The 19541-nt window shown below is 35.9% G+C and overlaps 1 protein-coding gene across 5 annotated transcripts in view; it reads right to left on the bottom strand.

Moving 5' to 3' along the window:
- The window catches only part of Qtman (queuosine-tRNA mannosyltransferase), a 339919-nt gene that overhangs the window by 186894 nt on the left and 133484 nt on the right, over positions 1 to 19541 (bottom strand). The window lies entirely within an intron of this gene.

The raw sequence follows: 19541 nt of genomic DNA, 5'->3' as shown, positions 1-19541 counted from the left end.
AGGCAGAGTTTTGAAGCCTGGGTGCCTAGCTCCAATCCTGGACACAACTTCAAGCAAGAAGTCTGGATGAAAATTAGTCTATGCATGAAGAAAAACCACGTCCATTCAATCAAGGAAAAAAAGCTATAAGCACTTGTCTTGGTTACTTTCTCACAAAGCATACACACAATGAATATGAGTAAAACTATGAATGAAGATACTCTACATCTCAAGTTATTTTAGTCTTTCAATGCCTACATTGAAGAATCATACAATTGATGGCCATGTGTCACAAGGACATATAATGATAATCCAGCCAAGTGCCACCTCAGCTATGTGAGACATCTAGCCCAAACATAGACGTTTTCTGTCTAAGTTGAGTGAACAATCTTTCTTTATCCACCTGTACATAGTCTACAAGTATCAGGAAATAAGCAGACTGTACTAAAAGAAAAAAAAAAAGGAAATACAAATTTGGCCTTTGGCAAAGAAGAGAAACACTTGAAACAGGCACTGAAAAACAATTCAGTATACAATGACAGTCAAGTGCTAAAAAATTTGGAGGATGTGAGTATCTACACAAAGAGTAGGAAAAGCTACCTTAGATCGTGTCTACTTCCTATTAATTAAGTAAATATTTAGCATACATAAACACATTTATTTATGCATAGCATATATGTGACCCGCACGCGCGCGAGCGCGCACACACACACACACACACACACACACAAATAAGTCTGTGTGGTTAATAAAAGAGTTAAACTATAGTGACATGCTGTTCTTTATCTTTGCCTTTTGGAAACTGAAATATAAATAAACAGCTGAAGCTATGCTGACAACAAACCTTTGATATCTCAAATAGCGAAAGTGAAAGATGCCCAAATTTGTTTAATCCCCAAATATACATGCAGTTCTGTTACTCATTTTAAACATGACACCAAGCATTTGAATGATAAAGCGTTCCTTCAGTAAGGCCTCAAAATTCATATGCTCCAGGGGGGCAGTCTAGTAAATTTTTCACAGTAATAATTCTTTGCTTTGAAAAGCACTTTAAAATAAATGTTCATACTTTACCACTCCATAGGAATCAGCAACAAGGCAAGATTCTCTCAAGAACAGTCCTTGAAAATCTAAGACTGTCACAAAACCTGAGCATCTGGCAACTCTGCCACCATGAAGTATCCATATGGAAGAGACCAAAATGTGTCAAAGTACCCAAAACGATTTTGGATAGTGTAGAAGAAGATAAAATAAATAATTCAGTATCATCAACACTTTCAACAGCAGGTAGTGATATGATACCTGCTTCTATAATGTGCCAGAATCTAACATAAGTGTGTGAGGATGTGTTTGTGTCTGTGTGTGCGCGCGTGCGCACACGCATTTGTGTGTGTGGGGGGGGGGGATTGACAAGAGAATATCACCGTACATGAAGCTAAAAACTACTTTTGTACAGAAGTATTCCTCTGTTACTTTTCCTTGTAGAGACAGCATATCTGAGTACAGGCTTAAAGACATACGAAAGAAAAAAAATGAAGCCAACGAAAACTTATATTTAAGATAAACATAGCAACAAATACATTACCTTAGAGTCAATGAAGAAAATTCAGTAACTTAAAATTATGGCTAAATCTATATGTGCAAGAAAGTCAGAAAATGCAAAATTATGGTTCCCTCAACAACTATAACTGTATCCTCATGCATATATAAGTATTTTGCATTATTGTAATGATGATACATTTCAGCTTTAATATCAGTTTATACAATGTGACTGAAATAAGATCCTTCTGGGAACTATAATTTTAAGTGTCTGCACTTCTATGACATAAAATTTTAACTGTAAAATCACATTAATATAAGGTGGGGCTTTGCATTTCTGGCATTTCAAAAATGAATACAAATGGTTAGTAACATTAAAATAGAAGGTTGGATGATTTCTGATGAAACAGAGAACAAAAATAACACAAAATAAAGATAACTAAAGATAAATTTACCTTCAAAGATTAATTTAAAAATCAAAAATGGAAAAGACATTCATTTAGTAATAAAATAATCTCACTTTTATGTAAATATTAGCTTGTGATTAGAGGGCAATTTCTTTCAACTATATTTTAATCTTGTTATAAATTAAAATAACTAAAATAATTCAATCAACACATATTCCTACAGCTTATCAAAGAAAAAGTATCAAAATGGTCCCCAGATTTCAAACACAGGAGAAATGATAGAAGTCACTTTTCTTTCTTTGCACATGAAACATAGAATGACAAAAATTTTAAATGAAATTGCATAATTGTCAACAACCAACTATTTATCACGTAGCTGAGCTCAGTTCAAATGTGGTCCCACAACCCACAGCAGCAGAAAACACAGATCAAGAGATGCAGTGAAAGGGGTAACTACACTCACCCAGGGATGAAGGACTGGGGACATGGAAAAGTGCAGAGACAAAGAGGAGAGACAGTGGATTCCAAAGAGAAGTGTCCTTTGTGGATTGGGGAAACTCACGAATTCTTCCATGAAAGGCTCACAGTAACAGTGGGTGGTTAAAATGAAGATAGAAGGGCTTGTTGAAAGCCTAGGAAGAAAGGTGATCAAGACCCCTTGGAGGTCTGGGGTGAAGGACAGAGGGGTCAAGGAGGAACTGTGAAAGGAAAAGTGCATATGAAGGATACACTGCAGTGCATCCTCAATGCAAGGCTCACAAACTGTTATAGCAATGAAGAGCGAGATGCTAAAGTTTTATGCCACTGTGTACTTCAGAAGAAACAAAAGCAAATTAAAAAAAAAGAAGAACTTTCAAAAGCCACAGCAACAAAATACGAGACATTCTTTAACATCCAGACTACAATTCCCTCCCTCCCTCATCCTTTGGTTTACAGAAAAGGTTAGGCCTTCCATGGACATCAATGAAACAAGGCATACCAAAGAAACTGTGTGACACTCAGCTATAAGAGGATTAGAGACTAAAAAGTCCTTTTTAAAAAGCCTGTTTTAAAGAAACTGCTATTATTATGTGTATGATTTATAGAGAAGGAGTATGTACGCCAAAGTGTGCATGTGGAGGTCAGAGGACATCACTGTGAAGCCCATTCTATTCTTTCACCTTACATAGGTTCTGGAATCAAACTCAGATCTCCTTGCCTACACAGTATTCATCTCAGTCTACTGAGCCATCTTTTAGGTCCCAGTTCATGATTTTGAAGTGTAATGAATTTGGACAAACTGTGACATTGATAAAACTATGACATTAATGTTGGTATCTTAGGTAAAGTAGAGAAATGATTGAGTACTGTTTAGTAAACTATTACATCAAAGTACCAGATGCTATAGAAACATGCATTTTCTTTAAAAATATATAAATAAAATACTAAATTTAATGATTATTGCACCAAAAATATTCGTTACATTTATATAAATTAAAGATTGTCCACTCAATATATATTTTAATAGGGTAATGACATATATGGTAATGGCATCAGCTGTGTAGATAACGAAGCTAAAGATGAGAAGGACTCTACATAAGCTTACAGAGGTGAGAAATGCAAAGTCAGACAGAAAGACTTGGGCATTTTCATACATAAGTCAACATTCAGTTAAAGAAAATAAGGGGAGTAAAGTGAAAAGTATTAGAAAGCAAAATAAGAGACACATCTACATTACTATAGAGATAGATTCCTCAGAAGTTCAGCAGATGATCAAGGTGCCATGACCAGGGGACAGCACTAAATGGGCATTTCTGCTGTGAGGGACAGGTGGAAGAGCTCCAAACATTTAAGAAGAGAATGCATTTTGGTTAAATAATAATACTAATAAACTTTAGATAAAACCTTAACATATAAAAGGCACAGAAATCCCTGCGAGTACAGAACATAAGAACAAACCCTAGCTATTCACTTTGAACACATTCCCACTGTACATACAATGTCTATAGTCTCTTGCAGAAGACAGACTGCCCTACACACACTGGCTATCTAATTCTAAGAACTCTAAGTGATATAACAATTTAGTTCACCTTCTATTTTTATGAATTACTCGGATTAATATTCTTAGAGAAATACATAATGTTTTAAAAAGACTTAGGTTAGCCTTGGAGTTCACTTTTTAAGGAATGTTTCTAATCAATTCAAAGTTAAACAAGTTAGGCAAACTTAAGAGGACTTCTTTCAAAATCTGGCTCTTAAAATCATCTGTTCAGTATATAATACATTCAAAAGAATAACTAATATGATTCTGGCAGTAACAGCAATGCACATTCTAGGGTTTACATGCTGCTTCTATGTTGATGGTTCAGGAATGTGGATCCAAACTTAAACTTCTGGTCAACTACAACAGAAATGACTGTTACACAGTTTTAGCAAATCAATACCTTACAGATGTAGAATGAATATACCTGTGTTTATATATACATGTATATTGATAACTGTTACATTTTAATGTTACTTACATTCTCACACATCATATTTTGATAAATTCGTGAATGGCAATTAATACAACTAAATACAACAGATACTTTTTTGCAGTACTTGCTTTATAAATGGAACAGAAAATTTTTAACTGTCCAGTCTCTGTTTTATTTATGGTGAAAATCAAGATGCTGATTTGTCTATGTCATAAAAGAACTTAAAGGATCAAGGACGTAGCTCCACTGACGGCGTTTCCTTGAATGTTAAAGATCCTGGGTTCAAAGCTCATAATAAAAAATAGGAATGATAATTCTAACATTCATAGGCCTCACATGTGGTTTCGAGGCCTTTTCACTCTGTACCCTATGCATCCATTGAAAAAGACTCCTCATATTATTTCTGCACTACCTGTGAATGCAATATGACATTCCATTCTATTCTGAAAAATACTTTAGCTCCTAACAAGCCCACCCTGATCATCATGAATCACTGCATTGAATCTTCACTTACATCTAACTCTTCACATAATCTCTGGCATGGCACTGTATATTTCTTTTGCCTTTGCTTCCACCGTACGTGTTAAGCTCTCATTCTTCTTTCCATTTAAAATGCTAGGCGACCGGTGTTTGACAAGTATTGATTTAATGAATGGCAGCTTAATTTATCACTATTCCTATTCCCATCCCCTGGACCTACTGAAATGATTTATCTAGCCATATTCCTAATACAAATATTTCCCATGAAAACTCAATCACCCTGTACTTTCTCAACTGATCCTCCAGCGTGGACCTGCAGTGTTCCTGTTACCTGAAAGTTAATTCTCTATTTGCTGTGGCCCACAAGAAATACCTACTTAAATAAAATGCCATTCTTTTACACACAGTATACTAACATTAGACACCTTTGGCTAAGAATTCAATTAGCAACTTAAGAATGGGACACCATCTGCAATTTTTAGTTGGATAGTTTCATGGGGGCATTGTTGTTTAGTTCTATGTATATTATAAATACAAAGTTTCTGTCAGTTGTAGAGGAGGTAAAGATTTTTCTGACTCTATAAGCGGCCTCTACCTCAAATGACAGTGTCCATTGCTGTTTATAACATTTTTATGTTCATGATGCGCCACTTATTAGCTGTTAGTCATGTTATCAAGGGCTTATTGAGAAAATCCTTTCCTGTACAAAAACGTTGAAGACCATCCCTTCTGTCATCTTTCTCATATTCTGTACCCTGTGCCTTTTGTTTAAACCCCTGGTTTACTGGGAGTATGCTTTTATGCAGGGTAAGACGCAAGGATAGTTTTGTTCTACTACAAGTAGCTATCAATTTTCACCAGCACTGCTTGTTGAAGAAACTATCTTTTCACTAATGTTTATTGTCAGTATCTTTATTAAAAAATCAGGTAAGTATGTAAGGCTTATATTTTAGTCCTCAGTTCTACTCCATTACCAATAAATCTGTCTTTATACCAGTACCATGATGCTTTTATTATTAGAGCTCTATAGTACAGCTTGAATACTGAGATGGTGATAGCTCCAACCTGGTGTAGGAGGTCCTTTTGTCTTTGTGTTGTTTTTATTGGTTAATAAAGAAACTGCTTTGGGCCTCTTGATAGGGCAGAATTTAGGTAGGTGGGGAAAACTAAATGGCATGATGGGAGAAAGGAGGCAGAGGCAGAGATAGACACCACAGATCTGCCGGAGATAGATGTGCTGAATTTTACCTGCTAAGCCACTGCCACGTGGCAATACACAGATTAATAGAAATGGGTTAATAAATAAGAATTAGAAAACAAGAAACTACAGCTAATGGGCCAGGCAGTAATTTAATTAATACAGTTTCTGTGTGGTTATTTCAGGGCTAAACTAACGGACAGCCAGGAACTGAGCATCCCCTGTCTCTTGATACCAGAGGTAGGTGGGCAAGAGAGCTTGCCTGGGAACACAAGAGTTGGAGAACTGGCCCTGTCAATCACCAGCGGCAGTACAATGGAGAGTGAGCCCTGCATCCTGTCTGAGGGGTACACTAGAACTGATACTGTTGGTCCTGATGCAGGTGAGGAATCCCTGAGGGCAGGAGGGCAGGACAGCTGACCTTGCCTCCCCTCATCTGGCATGTGGTGGCAAAGGTGAGGGAAATATGGTCTCTACCCCTCACCCCTTGGGGGGGGGCACTGTCAATGCTGTGACAGAGGACAGAGGCCTAGAACTAAATGACTCATGGCAACGATCACTTGGAACTGAAAATTAAAGGACTAACGGGTGAAGCCATACCACAGCTTCCACAACAAAATTCTTTCTCTTTTGTTCTTTTTCCTTTCTTCTTTCTTGTTTTGCTTTATTGGTCTGGTTTGGTTTTGGGGTTTTCTATTAAATTTTGTTTTGTTTTGGGGAGACATTACAAGAGCAGGGGCAGATGTAGGGGGATAGGAAGATGGGCAGGATACAGATACATAATATGAAAACTACAAAGAATCAATAAGTTTTTATTTTATTTTAAATTAAATAATTTATAAAAATTTTAAAAATTAAAATTTAAGAGATGAATTTTAAAATGAATAACTGCTAAATATGAAAGCTAATGCTATCACTTATAATACTATATTCTAAAAATAAGAGGTTTTGCATTTTATATAGCTTACCCTTCATCTCTAATATGTAAATGTATTTTATAAAATATAAATTATACTATGTGTCATTTTTGAAATATAATTTTTACTGAACATTCTTAAGTGTATAACCAAATCCTTAAACATTTAATAGAATTATTTTAAGGGTTATAAAATTAATATTCTACTATATAAATTTTCTATAATTTATAAAACTGTTTCTTCATTATCAGATAATTGAATTGCTTTTCAATTCTTACTCATAATGTTTTATTGATAATTCTAATGATTCATTTATCAGATATGATAAAAGTTCTCAGAAACATTCATATTTACAAACTAATACATTAGCTCACGGGTACCCCAGACAGTGTCTGGAGAGATGACACTGCTCTCCTGCAGACAAAGCAAAAATGACCCTCAGCCTCAGGTCTGTTTTGCAAGGCCTCTGAGGCTCATGAATCACAAAGTAGGTAAGCTGGAATATGTTTTGGTAGTTGGTTTATACCATTGTGCTTAGGGAACCCAAATACAAACCAAGGTGCACAACTCTTTATTCAAGTCTTATACTGGATAGTTACAAAACCAGGTATCTAATTTGAAAGGGCATACTGTCTTTATATCCCAATGCTGTGTGTAACTCAAACTTCTTTGACAAGAGTTTAGAACCAAATTTATTCAGTATTTCTGTGTGCAAGACAAAAAATGTAAAGAATCCAGGAAAAATAATTACCTAAATTCTTAAGGATAACTATGTTAAATATGAATACTGAACTTCTTAATACAACATACTTTTCTGAGAAAATCTGAACTACTCCTAAGAAGATTCAAGCTATTCTCTGTGGTGAACCTTTTAATTATCTACTATGTTCAGAAGTTTGAATTGACCATGTCTGTTGTATATAATGATGTTTTTAATTTTCATATTAATTGCTGACTTAAAATACTGTCTACCATTTACAAAAACTTCTAATTTTCTTTATCTCACTGGTATCAAAATAATCCCTCTTGAACACAGAAAACAACAAATAGAGATGTTTACATATTACTTCCTAATATAAAAACAAACAACAAAAAATAAAACAACTGAAGCAATTTTCTTCAGGGGAAAATCGAAAATTTTCTGTGTTGAGAGTTAGTCAATAGAAGAGTTCTAGATATTTCAATATTTTGGCAAAATGCTTTTTACCACAGTATTTTCCATAACTTGTATGTCAAGAGAGTGGAAATGATAGCCATGCAAACCAATAAAACAATAACAGAATATACCGTGGTAAATAAGAGGGGCACCAAACGATCCCGCACTGCATTTAACAAACAGGAGCCCAAATAACTGAAACAGGAACTTTTGGCTGAAATGATTGAAATGCGTAAAATGTACAATTTGCCCAAATACAGACGTGTATTTCAAGATATCTTCATAGTAGTGTACATTTTGAAAATCAGGATAACATTACATGTAGCGCTAAGATAAAAATTATATCCGAACCTAGGCCTTTAAACAGAGCACTCAGGAGGATTTTGAGGCAATGACCTAGGTCATATTGTGAGGCCACATAGGCCTGAGGAAAACTATGTTTCAAAAAGTCTCCCCCATGGGGGAAAAATTAAAAGTATCAGGATTCTAAATAATAGACTTTGTCATCTTATGATTGTGTATGTCCTCCCAGCTTTTCAAAGTTCTTCCATGTAAGCACATAGAATTAATGATTCTAAGAACTTATGAGATGAAATGCTCAGGTATCATCTGTTCCGCAGGCATTCTGATAAGAACATGAGCTAATACTCACTAAACCAAAATAAAAATATTCTTGTGACTAACCCCTAACTAAACTTAGAAATTTTAAAATCACATTGCTGAATATCATTTTAAATAATTTAAACTATTGAAATTCAATTTAAGCAATTTTAATTTGAGGTATTAAAATTTAAATGATTTAAATATTTTAGTATAGCATTCTCAATTAAATATGTCACTGAGAAATTATTGTCTAGATAAAGGATTTCTTAAGAAGCTTCACTCGGGAAGCTTATTACCATTTTGAAAGACTATTGCATAAAAGAAAAGAATAGTAGGTAAAATTATTCAGAAGTACTAAGATTTGAAATCTAATTGTCATTGCCTGCAGGAAACGTATAAATGAACAGATGTCTAGATGACCACCTGACGTTTAGAGGTCTTCAATACAGAGATCTATGCTCTGTCTTTTCTTAAAATCAAGAACAGCAGAACATAGTGGCACACACTTTAATCTCAGCCTTTGGGAGGAAGATCCCGAAGTTGAGGCCAGCCTGGTCTATAGAGCAAGTTCCAGGACAGCCAACAATACACAGAGAAACCCGTCTCAACAAACAAAACAAAGACCAGAAGAATCAAAGGTTTGAAGGGTAGTGTAAGAGGCAGGTATAAAATGCGTGGAAGGGCCCAAATGAAGTTTCTTGCTTCCTTTTCTCGGTGTTTCTTTTCTCTCTTGATCAGAATGCTTTTGCTTCCCTTTTGTTTCTGAGTGGTAATTTCATAGAATATAAAATTCTGGGTGAACAATTTTTTCATCACTTTGAAGAACTGGTTCTTCTGTCTTCTTGCAATATAAAATCAATGTTCATATTATCTGTGGATTTTTGGTTGGTTTCAGATGTAAAAGTAAATCCAGTTCCTGTTACTTCTTATTGTTTAGAAGCTGATGTTTTCCAACAAACGCAGTTAACCACAAATGAAAAAACAAATCCAATATGGGTATTAGGGTGGCAAACAGAAACTGAAACATACTTGCTTTGTCTACACTGGCATAATAGGACTCCAGTGGGAAAAGTAACATAAATTTTGGAGAGGGAATATTACAACAGAGGGAATCCTGTTGTAATAGGAGCGGCGGGCTGCGTCCCCGGCACCCGGCCGCCTGCACGGCTAGCTTTACCAGAAATAATTACACAGAAACTATATTCTTTTAAACACTGCCTGACCCATTAGTTTCAGTTTCTTATTGGCTAGCTCTTACATATCAATCTAACCCATTTCTATTAATCTGTGTAGCCCACGAGCTGGCTTACCAGGAATGATCTTAACCTGCGTCTGTCTGGAGTGGGAGAATCATGGCGACTCCTTGACTCAGCTTCTTTCTCCCAGCATTCTGTTCTGTTTACTCTGCCTAACTAAAGGTTGGCCTATCAAATGGGTCTAGACAGTTTCTTTATTAATAAGAAATCATTTCCACAATTACCTACTCTCTTACCCATAATAACTAGAATAGCTGGATACTGCTTTCAAGCAATGGAACATACAGATATTTAAAAAGCATATAGGTATAAACGTGAAAAACTAATTTAAAAAAAAGACTAAAGAAAACATAAAAGGTCAAAAAGTGAAAAAACATGAATTTGATTTCTGCTCATTACACACATTTAACACAAGCTATCTGGTAGTTCAGATCTATACTTTCAGTTGCTCAGGAGAGAGAGGCAAGAAAATCACAAGTTCAAAGCCTGCCTGGGCTATAGAAAAAACTCAAATCCAGCCTGGACAGCAGAGTGAAATTGTCTGAAAAGAGAAAGCAAGATGTAGTAGGTGAGGGCTACAGTTCAGTGGTTGAGTGCTAGCCTGGAATGAACAGGCCCTGCTATATTGAATCTTTAGTGCTACAAAAATAAACACACACCTAGATTATCAAAAAAGTCTAATTATGAAGGTAAACAATGGAGAGGGCTTACAAAATATTTAAAAACCCATGGAGAACTTTGTTAATAAGAGAAAGCAAAACAAAAACCTATTTAACATATAAGATTAAAATAAGGAGTCTAAAATCTTGCCATAGGACATTAAAGAAAAATGCCCTGGAAGAATCAACCCATCATCACAAACCACCCAAACCATAAATAAATCTGTAAGCTCTCAAATAAAAGATGGAAAGCCCAATAAATGATAGAGTCAACTTGAATCCATTAGACAGAAAAAGGTAAAAAACTGATTTAGAACAGCACACACCAAAATAAATTTCAAACCATCCAAAAGTTTCAGTGTTACAAACAGAAGGATCCCACAATACAGAGCCATTAACAGTCTGAAGAACCCTAAAGAACAATCTCCTCAGAGGTCAGAGTTTGCTCTCCAATGGAAGTATACCAGTCACATATGTAGCACATAAAATTTTAAATTTTCTGGTAGCCAATAAAATTTTCTAACAGAAACGGTCTTCTAATCCTGATCAGGAAGCTAGCTACAACTGATACCTACTAGATGACAAACTTCACTTTTCTCCAAGCATCTCATTGGGTACGTTAAACACTCTTCAGGGCAAGCTCCATACCCAAGAGCAGTTGCCCAACACAAAATGAACTCAGGAGTGTTTTTATACTGTATTTTCTCTCATTTGGCTTTGTTTAAACATTTTTTTTGTCTTACTTGTCTTTTTTACTTTTATTTCCATTTGGAAGTAGGAAGGTTGTATATGTGGTTCTTGTTTTTCTTTCTTTCTGTCTGACTTTCTTTTGTAATTTTTTTGTTTGTTTTTGTTTTAAAAAAAGAAAGAAAGAAATAGAACATCAGGTTTGATGAGTAGGGTGAGGCCTTAGAACAATAACATTCACTCTTTGTTCAAAGAGTCAAATTTACATAGAGTCAGTCCCACAAAATTACCTGCTAATAGATCACACACAAATGTCTAAAGAAGACAGGCACTGAGTAAGAAGTCAGCCATACCGCACCTTTGCTAACAAACAAATCTGGGTGTCCCCAAAGTTGGTTATCACCAAAGATATTGGATATGGAGAATGGGTAAATCTAAGATCCAGGGACAATTATTTAGTAACTTTATCTAATAGTTTGGAATGTCAGGTATTTTCCCTTGAATGTTGGCTCTTTCCTGGATAGTGTCACCTGTTCCATAGTGCTGGTTTATCAGGTTCTACCTGCCTTTTTTTGTGATTTTGATATGCATATTATCATTGTCTTTGCCTTTGGAATTTTCCAACTATGTCTCTAAAAACTAAAAACCTTGTGGAGATCACCCCTTAAGTTGTTTCTTATTCTTATTCTCCTCACTGCTTCTTCATGCAAAGGAACAAAAAAACATGTGGAGGTAATGTACTTTTTACCCTCACATTTTCGTTTGCCACAGGCATCCTATTCTAAGCCCTGAGGGAGTGCTGAGGCTGGTACTCAAGGCCCCCATAGAGCAAAACAGACTTAGCTCCACAAACACACCAGGAGCAGGGCTGTGTCCTTCACTACTTACCAATATCTTCATGGTGCTTGTTAGTCGCTTTTGTGAGAGACAGAGAGAAGAGGGGAAGAATGAAAAGTACCCTATATGAGACACAAACCTATTTTCTACATGAGAAACATGGATTCAAGTACTGAATAAAACTCATAGTGGAAAAATAACAACATTTTAAAAAATAGTCTGTAAAGGATTTCTTTCTTCAAGTTATTTCTGCATCAAATGAGATCATAGAGACATTGGGAATCTGCGAAGCACAGGAACCTATCACTACTTACATGAAGGGTTCTAGCCCTATGATCATGTGAAGACAACATCTTCTTGCCTGTATTTCCATCACCAGTCTCTTCCCTACTTCTGCACATGCAGCTGAAGCTCTGTGGTATTTCAGTTCATATTCATCCCTGGAACACTGCCTTTTTTACTTATAAAATCTATGTTCAATACCTTGTTATATATTTCAGTTCCCTGCAAATTGGAGCCTTTACTCTCTACCTTGATGAGAAAAGCCTAGGCACTTACTTGCTTTGTAGCATCTACTCTGTAAAAGCATACCACACTTCCAGGGTCAGGAATTGGCTGCAAAGGAATCCAGAAAAAAAAAAAAATGTGTGGTGATAGTTTGTTTGCACTCTAACAAATAAAGCTTGTCTGGAGATCAGAGTGTGGAGCTAGCCTCTAATTAACTACAGAGGTCAGGCAGTGGTGGCACACACCTTTTATCCCAGCACCTGGGGAAAGGAAACAGGAAATGATATGGCTAGGTGGAGAGGAAGTGATAAGGCAAGGCAGACACAGGAGCTTGGCCCCTTTTCGGCTGAGAGGTTGGTGAGGTAAGAAGTGGCCTTGGTTTGCTCCTTTCTCTTTCTGATCTTTCAGCATTTATCATGAAATATTACTCTGGGTTTTTATTATTAAGACCAATTAGAACGTGTGCTACATCTGGTGTCCAACGTTAAGGCACAAATTCAGAAAATGTCACTTGCCTGTGCCATTGGTACAGGCCGAAGCCACACATGGGTGGGGTCACTGCCACGCTTGTTAGGTTTCCCTTTCTTTTATTTCCCAAGCTCTCTGAGTGGGTCTGAATTTCTTCTATTGAAGGCTATCTGCAGCAAACTCCACAGGCATTTGGGCTCCAAATGCTACAGGAGTTAGCTGCTTTCACACTTTGCCCTATACGGACTGGTGGCCCTTTGCTTCTTTTCTCCCACTGGGTTGTGAGATTTCTCTGGACCCCCATCATCTCAGGCTGCTGCCAAACTAGGTAGTTGCCTGAAAACCTGCTTGGGTTTCTACTGTTCTACACCACAGCAGTCATCCTCACATTTCACCAACATCTGATTTGTCGTCGTCAGCAGATTTGATGAGTAATTAGGGGATTTTTAAAGGGAAGAATTAGTTAAAAGAGTTTTTTTTCCCATGTTAAAAATGGAAACACTATTACAAGAGAGTTGGGTCTCTATATGATTACATAATAAATGCCTTAAATTTGGAACAAGAAAATGAAAAGATAATCAACTTAACTGAGATTGGCATAATGTTAATTATCATTTTGATAATCTTTACTATTGGTTTGATAATTCTTGACTTATCCTTTAGAAGTTAGTTGATATGAGTGGCAAGAAACGGGCCTTAAAAAAAATTACTGAAACAGATCATGGAGATATTCACATCCACACAGGGGAATTTAAAGGAGAACCAATTTAAATGTTGCATTATTAAGGTTACAGAGAAACAGTCTAAGGTTTCCAAACAACCAACTTTGATTAATTCATATCCAATAACCTTACAGGAATTGCCAAATGATAACTATCCCCAAGGCTATGCAAGAGCTGAATGGACTTCTATGAAAATGTTAGATTTAATGAGATTCAAGGAAGTGATAGTCTCATATGGCATTTATTCCCCCATTGTGAGGCAGATGTTAAACCTGTGGTCAACTTGTAATAGAATTATTCCTCATGACTCAGTTACAGCAGTCTTGGAGCCTGGTCCGCAATTACAATGGAAAACCTGGTAGAAAGATGAAGCTAAGACCACTGAACAACAAAGTGGAGTAAGCGGTATGGAAATGTCCCAAGATCAACTTCTTTTTTTTAAAATATTTTTTATTTATTTATTATGTATACAATATTCTGTCTGTGTGTATGCCTGCAGGCCAGAAGAGGGCACCACACTCCATTACAGATGGTTGTGAGCCTCCATGTGGTTGCTGGGAATTGAACTCAGGACCTTTGGAAGAGCAGGCAGTGCTCTTAACCTCTGAACCATCTCTCCAGCCCAAGATCAACTTCTTGAGGAAAGATTATGCTAATATATAATGATCACATCCCAGCTCTATGCCACACAGTAGCTTTGAATGCTTGGGACGGAATTGAAGAAGGAGGAAAGAAAATTGAGTCATTTTCTAAAGTTATACAGAGTCCAAAAGAAACCTCACAGATTTCTTACAAAGATTAATTTCAGCAGTAAATAGAATGATACCATATTCAAAGCTCGACAAATCATAATTGAATCGCTGGTTTTTGAAAATGCTAATGCACAATGTAAAAGGCTAATTAGGCCTTTAAAGGCAAGAAAAACACCCTTGGAGGAAAGGATCCCAGATAGAAATCAATATTGAATCTCATGACCTTGATGATGTTTAGATAGGAGAGGTGATTTCCAGAGGTTTAAGGAAAAATGGGATTGTCAAGTGTTTCAATTTTGGTAAAAAGGGAATTCTAACACAGTTTTCCTTGAAACAATGTTTTTTTCTAAGCATAATCCAAACAGAACGCCCCTGCCTTCTGGATTATGCAGAAGGTGTGGCAAGGACAGGCATTGGATTAATGAATGAAGATCAGCAAGGGAAAATCAAGGTAACCCTTTGCCATTGGGAAACTCCTTGAGGGGTCTCTTGCAGGCCCACATGCAAAATTCAGATGAGTCATTTCCTGTTGTTGTGATAGAAACTACTTCCCAGAACAATTAAAGAATCTAATGTCTATTGTAAGAAACCATACTGTTATGGATGATACCAAAGTTTTAGAAGATAAAACAAAAATTTCAGGAGAAACCATATAGCAAATATTACAAAGATTATATTTGAACAACAGAGATCTCTTAATTAGAAGAGATGATAGTTTATCAAACAGCATGGCAGTACAATCTAAACTAATTTACTTGACTAAGAAATGCTTCTCATTTGATGAGACATAATTTGCCAAAAGGGAACCTCCCAAAAGGTAGGGTTAGGGAGGGCTTTGTTTTTCCTTTCCAAGAAAATGAAAACAATCATCTTGAGGGATTTAAAGACCTTTGGGCAAATAAGCATCCAAAGAAGAAGGGAGAACTACCAGAAAAAAAAATTACCAAAACAAATAATCTGACCAAATTTGATCTCCTAAGACTCCAAAAAATATGATGGGACCCAACAATGATGACTCCTCCATGACTCTGATAACACCATTAAACTGAAAAACACTGCCTAAATATTGGCTTTGAACTATAAACTGCTCAGACAATTTCAAGGTGGCAAGCTGAGATGATCCAGCCTCAAAGACAATTCAAGTCAGGATTTGAGACAAGCCCTTTCCCATTATGCAGAGATTGGACAACAAATGATAAAGATACCTTTCCCAGGACATGACAATTAACCCAAATATTTCTTTTCAGGATCCTGTCACCACCAAACAGGAGGAAGTAAATTTAAGAACAAGATACCTTCATGTCAAGAGGTTGGGTGGGTAGTTCTTGATCATTCAATGGATTATGGATATTTATCATCATTTAGGGTGGTTGGTTACAGGTTGTTACTTGCAATGGTCAGGAAAACGAGAAGTCCGAAGAATAGATTCAGAGTTTTTGTTTTGAAAAGAAAAAAACAGTGTAGGGGGGTATTGAAATGATAGGATAAAGGGTAGATTATTGAATTTACTCTAAAATAAAAAAACAGGGGATATATATATCTGTGGATATAAGGGTAGTTTATTGAATATATTTTTAAAGCAAAAAAGAAACTACTAGTTTTAAATATTGTACTTTGATATGGATTTTGTATATTGATACAAATTTAAGATTATTTTTGTTAGAATATACTGTACATAGATTTTTAATCTTGATAACAATGTAATGCAAATTTTTTGTTCTTGAAAGTTATTATTACCAACTTATTAGAATAATAAGGAAGTGCAGATTAGTTACCTATTACAATGGAACTTTTAATAATGTTAGGTTGTTTTCAAATCAAAACATTTAACAATGTAATGCAAATTTTTTGTTCTTGAAAGTTATTATTACCAACTTATTAGGATAATAAGGAAGTGCAGATTAGTTGCCTATTACAATGGAACTTTTAATAATGTTAGGTTGTTTTCAAATCAAAACATTTATTTTAGGTAGACGGGTGGTCTTCAAACTCTTCAGAGATCTGCAGAATATAAGATGTTTAATATCGATCCCTCTCAATGGTCATCCCTCTTCTGGAACCCCAGCAGACTAAATAGGCACAGAAGAAAAGCATACCAGTTGGTAAATCAGGTGAATTACTGCCTCTCGGCTGGACTGAACCAAAGTCAAGGCCCTAACTGAACCCAAGTGCATATTCTATGCTTGTCCTCCTTCCATTCAAGCACCAGCAAAGTTGATGGACCCTGCCCCCACCTCTGGTGGAATTCCACTGCTCTGCTGTAGCCTCCACCAGTGTGCAGGCAGGTGAGAGACCTACCTCCAGGCCCCAGCCTCTGCCACCCACTGGACACTGTCCTGCTAAGGCCCACCCTGCTACTCAAGCCCACATACCTAAACATATTCCTTGTGGGCAGACCTCCCCAGCAACCCCAGTAGACTAGGGGCACACATGCAAACCAATAATCAAACTCAGGGTTGAAATCAATAAAATTGAAACAAGGAAAACAATACAAAGAATTAAAGAAATAAAGAGTTGGATTATGAGAAAATCAACAAGACAGGCAAACCCTTATACAAACTAATCAGGAGGCAGAGATTATATTCAAATTAACAAAATCAGATGGAAAGGGGAACATAACAATAGACTCCAAGGAAACACAGAGAATCATTAGGTCATACTTCAAAAACCTGTACTCCACAAAATAAGAAAACCTAAAAGAAATGGGCAACTTTCTTGATTGGTAAAAGATACCAAAATTAAATCAAGACCCAATAAACAATTTGAACAGACCTATAATCCCTAAGGAAATATAAATAGTAATTAATAGTCTTGCAACCAAAAAAAATTGGGGTCCAGAAGGTTTCAGCACAGAATTCTATCAGAATTTCAAAGAAGAGTTAATACCAATACTCCTCAAATTGTCCTGCACAATAAAAAAGAAGAAAAACTTTCGATTTCTTTTTATGAGACCACATACACTCTGATACCCGAAAGAAAGAAAGAAAGAAAGGAAGGAAGGAAGGAAGGAAGGAAGGAAGGAAGGAAGGAAGGAAGGAAGGAAAGAAGGAAGGAAGAAAAAATTACAAACCAATCTTCCTCATGAACACTGATGCAAAAATACTCAACCAAATATTGGTAAACAAAATCAAATAACACATCAAAAAAAAAATCCAACATGATCAAGTAGGCTTCATCCCAAAAATTCAACGTAAAAAAGTTCTGTCAATATAATCCAACATATAAACAAACTGAAAGAAAAAACTGCGTAATTATCTCTTTGGATGCTTAAAGAAGCTTTGACATAATCCAACAAACCTTCATGATAAAGGTTCAGGAGAAAACAAGGATTCACGGAATAAGCCTAAAGATAATAAAGGCAATCTAGAGGAAGCCTATAGTCAAAATCATATTAAATGGAGAGAAACTAAAAGGATTCTACTAAAATCAAGGACAAGATAAGGCTGTCTACTCTCTTCATATCCATTCAAAATAGAACTTGAGGTTGTAGCTAGAGCAATAAAAGGAGATTAAGTAGATACAAACTACAAAGGAAAATGTCAATCTTCCATTATTTGGAAATGATATGATAGTATACAAAAGTGACCCGCAAAATTCTACCAGAGAACTCCTATAGTTGATAAACATGTTCAGTAAAGAGCTGGATACAAGATTAGCAATAAAACAAACAAACAAACAAACAAACAAACAAATAAATAAATAAATCGGTAGTCGTCCTATGTACAAATGATAAACAGACTGAGAAAGAAATCACAGAAACATCACCTTTCACAATTGCCACAAAAAAATACAAAATATCTAGGGGTAACTCTAACCAAACATGTAAAAGACTTATATAACAAGAATTTTAAGTCTCTGAAGAAAGAAACTGTAGAACAGGTCAGATAATAAAAAGATCTCACATGCTCATAGATCAGTAGGATTAACACAGTAAAAACGGCAATCTTAGCCAAAAGCAATCTATATATTCAATGCAATCCCTATCAAAATTGCAACATAATTCTTCACAGACACCAAAAGAACAATACTCAACTTCATGTGGAAAAACAAAAAACCCAGGATAGATAAAACAATCATGTACAATAAAGTAACTTCTGGAGGTTTCACTATGCCTGACTTCAAGCTCTACTATATAGTTTTAGTAATGAAACAGTATGGTATTGGCATAAAAACAGACACATGGATCAACAGAAACTAATCAAAGACGTTGACATAAACCCACATACCTATGAACACCTGATTTTTGACATAAAAGCCAAAATGGTATAATGTAAAGAAGAAAGCATCTGCAACAAATGGTACTGGCATAACTGGATGGCGGCATGTACAAGAATGCAAGTAGATCCATATCTATCGCCATGCATAAGACACAAGTCCAAGTGAATTAAAGGCCTAAATATAAATCCAGTTAGACTTAAGCTGATAGAAGAGAAAATGGGAAGTACATTTGAACAGAGTGTCACGGAAGACTAACTCCTGAATATAAAACATTATTCATAGCATTGACACTAAGATTGACAATTAATAAATGGGACCTTCTGAAACTGAAAAGCTTCTGTAAGGCAAAGGACACTGTCAATAAGACAAAACATCAGTCTACAGAATGGGAAAAGATCTTCACCAAGCCCACGTCTGACACAGGACTAATATTCAAAATATAAAGAACTCGAGAATCTAGATATCAACTAATTCCATTAAAAATGGGGTAAAGATTTAAGCAGAGAATTCTCAACAGAAGCAACTCAGGACAAAGATATACTTTATAAAGTGTTCAATGTCCTTAGCTATCAGGGAAATGCAAATCAAAACAACGCTGAGATACCACATTACACCTCTCAGACTGGCCAAGACAAAAAACACTAAATGACAGTCTATGTGGAATAGAATGTGGAGTAAGGGGAACACTCCTCCACTGTTG

Source organism: Microtus pennsylvanicus, chromosome 9, assembly GCF_037038515.1.
Source record: "Microtus pennsylvanicus isolate mMicPen1 chromosome 9, mMicPen1.hap1, whole genome shotgun sequence".
Lineage (NCBI taxonomy): Eukaryota > Metazoa > Chordata > Mammalia > Rodentia > Cricetidae > Microtus > Microtus pennsylvanicus.
The sequence above is the reverse complement of the archived record's forward strand: the minus strand, read 5'-3'. Positions and strand labels throughout refer to the sequence as shown.